This window comes from Rana temporaria, chromosome 1 (assembly GCF_905171775.1).
Source record: "Rana temporaria chromosome 1, aRanTem1.1, whole genome shotgun sequence".
Lineage (NCBI taxonomy): Eukaryota > Metazoa > Chordata > Amphibia > Anura > Ranidae > Rana > Rana temporaria.
In genome coordinates this window covers 8,229,479-8,239,121 of record NC_053489.1, presented here as the reverse complement: position 1 = coordinate 8,239,121, position 9,643 = coordinate 8,229,479, and the positions used below count along the sequence as shown (strand labels likewise).

At 44.6% G+C, this 9,643-nt stretch overlaps 1 pseudogene; it reads right to left on the bottom strand.

Moving 5' to 3' along the window:
• Nucleotides 1-7,073: 7,073 nt before the first annotated feature.
• LOC120924433 lies at nt 7,074-7,859 on the bottom strand (annotated as a pseudogene).
• Nucleotides 7,860-9,643: the final 1,784 nt, after the last annotated feature.

Sequence of the window (9,643 nt, the reverse complement as noted above, 5' to 3'; positions counted from 1 at the left end):
GGCCTCTGACAAGGGGGGAAATGTGGTTTTGATGGACAATACCAACTATGAGAGGTTGTGTCTCAAAATCTTGAACAACCAACAGCGTTACCGTAAAATCTCATCAGCTCAAGCTGATGGTTTCAGTGAAGACTTCTACGACCTTGTGGATGACTTTTTCCAGCGAGGAGTCATAACTAAAGATATCTGTTATTTTGTACGTGTACAACACCCCAGACAACCCACCTTTTATGCCCTGCCCAAGGTCCACAAGAGCATTGTGGACCCTCCAGGGAGACCAATAATCTCCGGCAACGGCTCAATTTCCAAGGGTGTCAGTGAGGTCATAGACCAACATCTGAGACCACATGTCCTTAATTTACCATCGTATACCAAAGACACCATACATCTTTTACAGATGCTCTAAGACATGACGGTCCCGATGGACGCCATTTTGGTCTCCATCGATGTTGAAACCCTGTATAATAGCATTCCTCACCATCTTGGATTGAAGGCTATTGAACAGGTTCTCAGGCAGCGGCCCACAACCGATTGGAAGTTCAACACCTTTATCCTGACTATGCTGGATTTTATTTTACATCACAATACATTTCTCTTCCAGGGCTCCCACTACCTCCAGGTACAGGGTGTGGCTATGGGGACGTGCTGCGCACCTTCCTATGCAAACCTGTACCTGGGGGAGTGGGAGCGGGATTTCCTCCTGGGAGAGAATGCATCTATGTGCGCTGCCCATATCTTGATCTGGCAGCGTTACATAGATGACATCTTTATCATTTGGGATGGACCAGAAAGTGGTCTAACTGAACTTTTGAGACTCATGAACATTAACAAGTTCAATTTGTTTTTTACAATGTCTCATGACCATTCGGAGATTAGATTTTTGGACATCAGCATTAGAAAAGACATAGATGGTAAAATCAACTCGACCCTGTTCTGAAAAGAGACAGCCAGTAATACCATACTTCATGCCAGCAGTTTTCACCCTGAACCTTTGAAGAGGTCAATACCTTTCAGTCAATTCCTCAGAATCAGGAGGAATTGCTCTTTGGAGAATGACTTCCATGAACAGTGTGATGCACTCTCCCTCCGTCTATTCTCTAGGAGATATACAAAAACTTGCCTTCGCAAGGCGTTCAATAGAGTAAAAGCCACAGATAGACGAAATCTGATCTTCAAAACTAAATCTCAGAAGGTCAGACCCGAAGAGAATAATTCAAGAATTATTCTAGGATTCTCTAACGAGCATAATGAGAATAAGAAAGACAATAACTACATTTTGGCCCATACTCACGGAGGATCCCATCCTCAAAAACGTACTATTGGACAGACCCCAACTTACCTTTAGACGTGCAGACTCACTGGGGACCATGTTGGTCCAGAGTGAGTATAGGGGAAATTCTACAAAAATCTTTTTGATATTTCTATATACCCTTGTGGAATGCTCTGCAGATACTCTGGATGGCTATATCCATGGTGCTATAGGTCAGTGGTCATCAACCTTGTCCAGCAGGGCCCACTAACAGGCCAGGTTTGCAAGATAACTGAAATACATCACAGCTGATATCATTTGCTCCTCAGTGATTGCAGTATTCTAGACTGCATCTCCCCAAGGTAATACAAATACCCCCAGATGATGATCGATTAGATCGAAACGTGTCGGGAACCTGCTGACATTACTGCCTATTGTTATATGCCTGATACAAGTGCTGAAAATGTAACTTTTAAACTTTGCTGCCAAGTAAACTTTTTTAAAAACGGATTTACACTATGTGCATCTTTGCCTTCTTTCTCCTTCCTTCTATTGAATTGAGTGTCTGAACCTCCTTATGGATCCGAGTTTACAATACATCTCAAGCTGATTCCAAGTTGTTCCCGTCCTGATCCTGCATTGGACTTCACCTTCATGCTGGTACCATCAATTACAAGTGTTTATGACCCACTAGGTATAAGCCTATTCTGGGTCCACTGTTTCTGGTAAGCCTCCATCCACTTCGGTGCTGGATTTTTTCATCTCTTATCTGTGAAGATTAAGCCACTTCGATTTTTGCACAACTACCTACTATGAACTGTTTTCATTGATTTATTTAGTAGAGACTTTTTTTTTTTTGTACAGTTGTATCCCTTATCTGTGGATATCTTATCATGTTTCACTTCTACGGTTTTATATGATTGGATATTTATCAACATATCCAATCTCTTATTCACCTATATTTAGCGCTACACTTTATGGTTTTATATTTCTTCTACAATTGTCCGAGAGATACTCCGGCTGCCAGGTCAGTGAGAAAGGCCTGTCCGGGTACACTAAACCCACTCTGGCGGGGGTGGCGCAGAGAAGTGTTACGTTTGGGAGCAGGACTGTTTCCTATCACTACGCCTGAGTCTGCTGTTCTTTCTTCTTCATCTTTACTTTCCTCACCACAAGTTTACTGTTTTTTACCCAGCTGGGTAATAAAGAGCACAGCAAAGAGAACCAGTCTGGACATTCCTTTTCTTCTACTACATGCAATACGCATCATCCACCCCTAGGAATTTCGGAGGAGCCACGAGGTAACACGCCGCCCAAAACTCCAGCAGCTCCACTGGGGGTAATGCTACATACATACATACATACATACATACATACATACATACATACATACATACAGGACAGACGTAATCTCTAGACACGATCAATACAGTCCCAACAGAAGTTGTGATCACATTTCAGCATTACATGATTAGTATAAGTCTTCAGACAGACGGAACATTCCAGCTCAGCTCTCAGATCAGCAGACGAAAAAAAAATTAAGTCTCTGATTTTCTCTCTAGGTTGTTACATGGACCTTTGGAGATTGATAATAGTCTCTGCTCTGAATGAAATACAGCAGATCCACCTTTAGGGTGGCCAGACGCCGTGTTTATATTTGGGACGGCGAACCCAAAATTGAAAAAAACACCCAATAGGAAATATCCACATTTCTGCTGCTTTTATCTACAGTGGTTCACTTATTTTTTTATTTATTTTTTAGAAATGTATGTAATGGTTTAATCTTCTAAATGTACAAAGCGTTGGAAAAATAAACTATTTACCAGTCCGATAAGGGCGGCAACATAGTCCTTATGACACACAATTTTTATCAGAATGTGTCTTTCCATTTTGAATAATCCTGACTGGTATAGCCCTATTTCATCTACTCTAGTTTCCTCTTTTTTATATCGGAAGTCAAGGTCCTTTGCACTGAGGACTTCTTTTTGGGCCTCATTGACAAGGAGACGCTTGAGTTCCTTATTCCCAAATTTCCCCGTATACCCACCTTCTATTTCCTACCTAAGACACACAAGAATGTGCATAGTCCTCATGGTCAACCCATCGTGTCGGGCATAGGCTCACTCACTGACAATGCCAGCAAGTTTGTGGATGCTTTCCTAATGCCCCACGTAACTAGCCTTCCTTCTTACATTAGAGATACCTCCGACCTGCTGAGACATCTGGAGGGGACCCACGTCCCTTCGGACGCCCTACTCGTGGCCATCGATGTTGAGGCCTTGTACTCTAGCATCCCCCACAAGCAGGGCGTACGAATGGCTGGCTCCTTTCTCTATGAAGAAAATACCTCCTGGCCCCTTGTCCAGTTCATTCTTCTTACATTTTATCCTTCCCAAAAATTATTTTATCTTTAACGATCAATTGTTTCTACAGACCCAAAGGGTCGCTATGGGGACTTTGTGCGCCCCAGCCTATGCTAACCTCTATCTAGGTGGCTGGGAACGATCCCTTAATGCCAATGATGACCTTCTTGAATTTCTGGACAAGGTACTATTGTGGTATAGATATATGACACAGGGGCAGATCCACAGAGCGAGTACGCCGGCGTATCTACTGATACGTCGGCGTACTTTCAAATTACCCGCGTCCTATCTTTGGTTTGAATCCTTAAACCAAGATACGACGGCATCTGGGTTAGATCCGACAGGTGTACGGCTTCGTACGCCTTTGGATCTAAGATGCAATACTTCGGCGTCCGCTGGGTGGCGTTCACGTTGTTTTCCTTGTCGGGTATGCAAATTAGCTATTTCCGACGATCCACGAACGTACGAGCGGCTGGCGCATTTTTTTTTACGGCGTCTCTAGTCGGCTTTTTCCGGCGTATATTTAAAGATGGTATTTTGTCGCGTATAGTTAGACCTGCCGTGTTAAGTATGGCCGTCGTTCCAGCGTTTGTTTTGAATTTTTTTTTTTTTTTTCGTGAAAAATCTGGATGGACGTAATTCACGTCTAAGATAAAAAAAATTGTCGTTGCGACGTCATTTAGCGCAATGCACGGCGGGAAATTTAGAAACGGAGCATGCGCAGTTCATTCGGCGCGGGGACGCGCTTCATTTAAATGAAACACGCCCCCTAATCGCCGATTTGAATTCCGCCGCCAGAGATAGACAATGCCGCCGTAACTTACGGCGCAAATTCTTTGGGGATTCGAACCGGCTATAAGTAAGTTACAGCAGCGTAGCGTATCTCACATACGCTGCGCCCATCTATTTCTATGTGGATCTGCCCAAAAGATTCTGGCATCCCGCTAACAGCCCTTGCTTTCAAAACGTGTCCATCTAGATCAAGTGGGGTTTATACCAACTAGGGAAGCAAGAGACAGTACTATTAAAGTCCTAAATTTGATATATCAAGTAAACCAAAAAAAAAAAAAAGATATCAAGTGTTTTCCTGAATACGGACACAGAGAAAGCATTTGTGTAAATTGGAAATTTATGCTTAAGACCTTAAAACAAATGGGGCTAGATCAGATTGTACAGTGGATAGCGGGGGTGTATGCGGAGCCCAGGGCCTTAGTCTAAGTAAATGGGGTATATATTTTTTTTTTCTACAGTTCACTCCCCCAATTTCCTCTTTTCCTTTCCTTCCTCTACCATATTCCCTTTCCTTTTCTTCCTTTCCTTCTCTCCTTTCCAATCTCCTTCCCCCCTTTCATACCCCCTTCTCACTTTTCTTTCCTCTTTCCTTCTTCTGTTCTTTGCCCCTTTCCTTTCCCTCACACTCAGCCCCTCTCTTTTCTCAATTTTCTTTCCCTATCACTTTTCTCTCATACCTCTGTATTTTTCCTTTATTATTTTTTTTTCCTTTCCTTCCCCCTATTCCGCTCCCCTCCCCCCTTCATTCCCCCCTCACTCTACCCTTGTTCAATTTTTTTTTCTTTTCCTTTCCCTCACTCCCCCCCCCCCCCCCTCCCGCCTTCCCTATCCAATTACCTTCGACCCATGCCTCACTCCCCTCCCTTCATCACTTGGTGCCCTGTTTCATAGACCCATCACTTACCTATACCAATATCATTATTGATTATCTTCTTTACCTCATTAGAGCCCGTTCTAAATGATCCCCCTTCATGCGCCAAAAGGGGAATTTACCAGACCCAGTGCTTGATCGCCCTGACCAGCTTAGGTGAGTTATTCCACTCACTCAGAAAAATGTACTGTTTTTTCTAAAGATTTTGTATATACATTATATTTTTTTGCTTGTTGTTTACCACATATTTTACAAATATCTTTTAGACCCTCCTGAAGAAGCGGTACAACCGCGAAACCGGCCGAGGTCATTGGCTCCACCCATTAGACACAGATGGTTCTGTTATCTAATTTGATCTGTGGGGTCTGTCCCTAAAATGTTTTTACATTGTAATTTGTCTTAAATAAATATATATATATATATTTTTTATATTAATCTGGTCTCCTATCAGTGCCGTGAAAGTCCCAACCAAAAACCTTTTCCCTTCCCTTGACCTAGGATTATTGATGCCAATTGGCCACAAGCAGCCTGTGGTACTTTCTCATTTGGGTCTCATTTTCTACATACCAAACATGATGCTGGCACATCTAATTTATTTTTACTATTAGTCTAATAGAGGCAATACTCTCCCTTTTTGAAAAACAAGAGGAAGGCAATCTGGGAACAAATGGGTTTGATTTGTAGGGATCTCGCTTATTTCACAGTGTTCCATCGGTTCCTCACCCCTCCACAGCCAAAGGGTAGGCACGTACCCCTCCCCCATCCCTCTTTCCCTCCCCCCCCCCCCTTTTTTCCTTCTATCCCCTGTTGCGGGGAAACCTGCAGATGACCTCAGGGAAACCGATTTCTCTTCTGAGGCCTCGTACACACCTCGACAAGTTCCTTGTTAGGCTTGTCGAGAAACTCGTCAAGCTTTCATTGCGTACACACGGTAAAGACCAAATCTCCTCGTTCTCAAACGCGGTGACGTTCACCACGTACGACGGCACTATAAAAAGGGGAAGTTCGATTCCATTGGCGCCACCCTTGGGGCTGCTTTTGCTAATCTTGTGTGGCCGCGTGTTAGTAAAAGTTTGGTGAGAGACGATTTGCGCTTTTCAGTCTTCGTGCTTTCAGATCGATTTCTGCCGTTCAGTTTGTGCTTGTGGGTTCGTATCTTGACCTTATGGGCATGTGGTCAGGTCGTATTTGTTTTACAGTGCTTTACAGTGCGTTCCTGTCCACTCGTTTCTGGTTTTCAGGTCGTTCTTCATAGGACTTGCTGTTCATAGGTCTGTTTAGTGCGTTCTGATTAGCGGTCCGTTTCTAGCCATGTTGCAGGCACCTGCTCGTCGTCGATTTCATGTTATGCAGTCAGTGTGTGTGTAGGTCTGCTTGTTTTAGACCTAGACGAGTCCATGAACAGGGCGAGGAGGCGTTCATGGACCAAGAATAGGTTGCTCCGTAGGAACCAATTCTCTCATATGCCTCTGCTGCGGGAGATCCAGGAGAATAATCCTGATGACTACAGGAATTTCCTGAAGATGTCGGACCCCGTTTTCCAGCAGCTCTTGGCTTTGGTGTCACCATTTATCACCAGGCAGGACACCGTTATGCGGGAAGCCATCAGTGCTGAGCAGAGGCTAATTGCCACGTTACGCTATCTGGCAACTGGGAGAAGCCTTCAGGACTTGAAGTTCACGACGGGCATCTCCCCCCAGGCTCTGGGCCTCATAATCCCAGATACCTGTTCTGCCATCATCCAGGTTCTGCAGGACGACTATATGAGGGTAAGTTTTCTCCTTTATTTTTTGGGGGGGGATTTACATTATCTTTTAATAAGCTTTGAAACTTCTTCAAAGACGAGTTTGTGTGGGTACATTCCATTTGGCAGTGAAAATTGGGAGCGCAGGTATCCTCCTTGAAGCTGGGTCTCTTTCTTGATAAGAGGCAGGAGCTGCGAGTCCACAAACTTCTGGTCTGCTTTGCGTTGCTGTGTCACAGCATATTTTTATGCAGCTTCTTCTTCTTCTTGAAGTAAGAGTCAGTCAACTGTTTTGGAACTTTCAAACTGGAAATATCGACTTTAGTAGACGTGGCAATGACAAATCTCTGATGTGCTCTCCTCAGGGGAACTCTGTTGATGGCAAGAGGACCTGTGACCAAGAGAAGACCAGTCTAAAGCTGTTTCAGGAACACAACACGCTTTCCCCTATGACGTCCATTAAGAAGAATCAGCACAGTCCGGGGAGTGATACTGGAACGCAGATTGCACTTGTGCTTGCTAAATGGTTTCTTTCCGTGGCTCAACAGTTTGCGTGGAGCATCTTCAGTGGGATAATAACGTGGCATCTTGACCACACGGCTGCCACCATTCTTATCACCACCAACTGTTTTTGTTACTGTAGATGGAGGCTTCACTTTCTTCTTTTCAATCTTAGTCTCTGGAGCCTTATACTTGCGCTTGTGCAAGGCTTTCCTTGCATACATGGCAGATCGGGAATATTTCCCAATTCCACAGGCCAGAACTGGATTGCGGCTGGCATGATGCCTCCTGACCTTCTTCTCAGCCTGCTCTCCTGCCATCTTGGCTGAAAGGAAAAAGCAAGTTTTCTCCTTTAATATAGGCTAATGTATTGTATTTATTTCCTCCTTCCCTAATTACCATGTTTGTAATATGCTGTGATTGTCCCCTTTGCCCCCATGCATGCTGTAAGCTATTGTTGCCCCTTTTTTGGCCTACGTGCATATTTCCGTTCTCTTACCTCCCCAGCATGCTATCCTGGGCCCAAACACGCCTAGTCACTTCTTAATGTAGTGTGTTATATTCATTGTCATGCTTTATCCCCCCCCCCTCTAAAATGTGTTATAAAGTATAGCGTCCCCAATTTTTTTATTTTTTTGGTAGAGGTTCCAAACTCATCTAGCGCCCCCCCCCCCCCCCCCCCCCCCAAAATTGTGACAATGGTCTATCAGAGGGGGTGAGGAAGTGAGGAATATGATAATTGGGCCTTATATTTTTGTTGTAAAATGCTCTTTAAAATAAATGTTAGAATGATTATTATGTCTTTGTATAACCTGCTTGCAATGTTATTTGCAAAAGTAAATTATTAATTTTTTGTTTTGATTCCACAGCTTTTGTCCACGCCACAGGAATGGCAGACTGTGGTATCGGAGTTTGCTACGTGGTGGAACTTCCCCAACTGGGGGGGGAGCCATCGATGGAAAGCATGTCCGCATCGTGTCACCACCCCGGTTTTGTTCCCAGTTCTTTAACTACAAGGGGTTTAATAGCATTGTGCTGATGGCGGTGGTGTCATCACAATATGAATTCCTCTATGTGGATGTGGGGAAGAACGGCCGGATGTTGGATGGGGGAGCCTTCAGGCAGACGGAGTTTGCTCTTAGTCTTCAGAGCGATGATCTTGCATTGCCACCGGATGCAGAGAATGAAGGACTCTCCTTCATGTTTCTGGCTGATGAAGCCTTTGGCCTGGGAACACATCTCATGAGGCCATTCACCCACCGGACCCTCACCCAAGAAAGGAGGGTGTTCAACTACCGGCTGGCAAGAGCCCGAAGAGTTGTGGAGAACACCTTCGGGATAATGGACAGCCGGTTTTGCATGTTAACCTCATTACATATGGCGGAGTATAAATGGAACTATATCATTTTTTGCTGCTGCATCTTGCACAATTATTTAAGAAGACAGTCTCCGACCTATATGGCCACAGTTGGGCCGAGGCTGGACTTACCTCTGGTGAACTCACATTGCCGAGCCTCGAACCTGCCTGTATGAGCTTTATTATTATTATTATGCTCAGAGTATGAGCCTTTTATTTTTTTTGTAGTTCCTACACATGGTGAGGAGTGTAGACTACAGTGTCACTGGTGTGTGAATGGGGGGGGGGGGGGGGGGTTACACTCCTGCCAGCAAAGGGGTGTCGACCTCGGTCGTTGGGGAGAATTTATCCCCACAACCCGTGTGAATGTGGTATGAATGGTCAGCGACATAATTGGAGCCTTGCCGTGGCGTTGCTGCTCCCAAGTCCTGCATGGTGGACCTCACAGTGTAGACAGGATCTAACAGTAGGTACAGGAGAGTTCACACAGTAAGTACAGAAGACTCCGGACTCCTCCTGATCTGGCTGAGCAGACAGGAAATTCTCCACTATGTTATGTAGTGTTATGCTCATGTGTATTGCAGGACGACTCCTGAACCCTTTTCTACATACAGGACAGACAATCTCCAGACCCCTCCTGCGTATCCAGCACACGATCAACACAGTCCCAACAGAAGTTGTGTCCACATTTCAGCATTATAGGATTAGTATAAATCTTCAGACAGACGGTACATTCCAGCTCAGCTCTCAGATCAGCAGAAGAAAA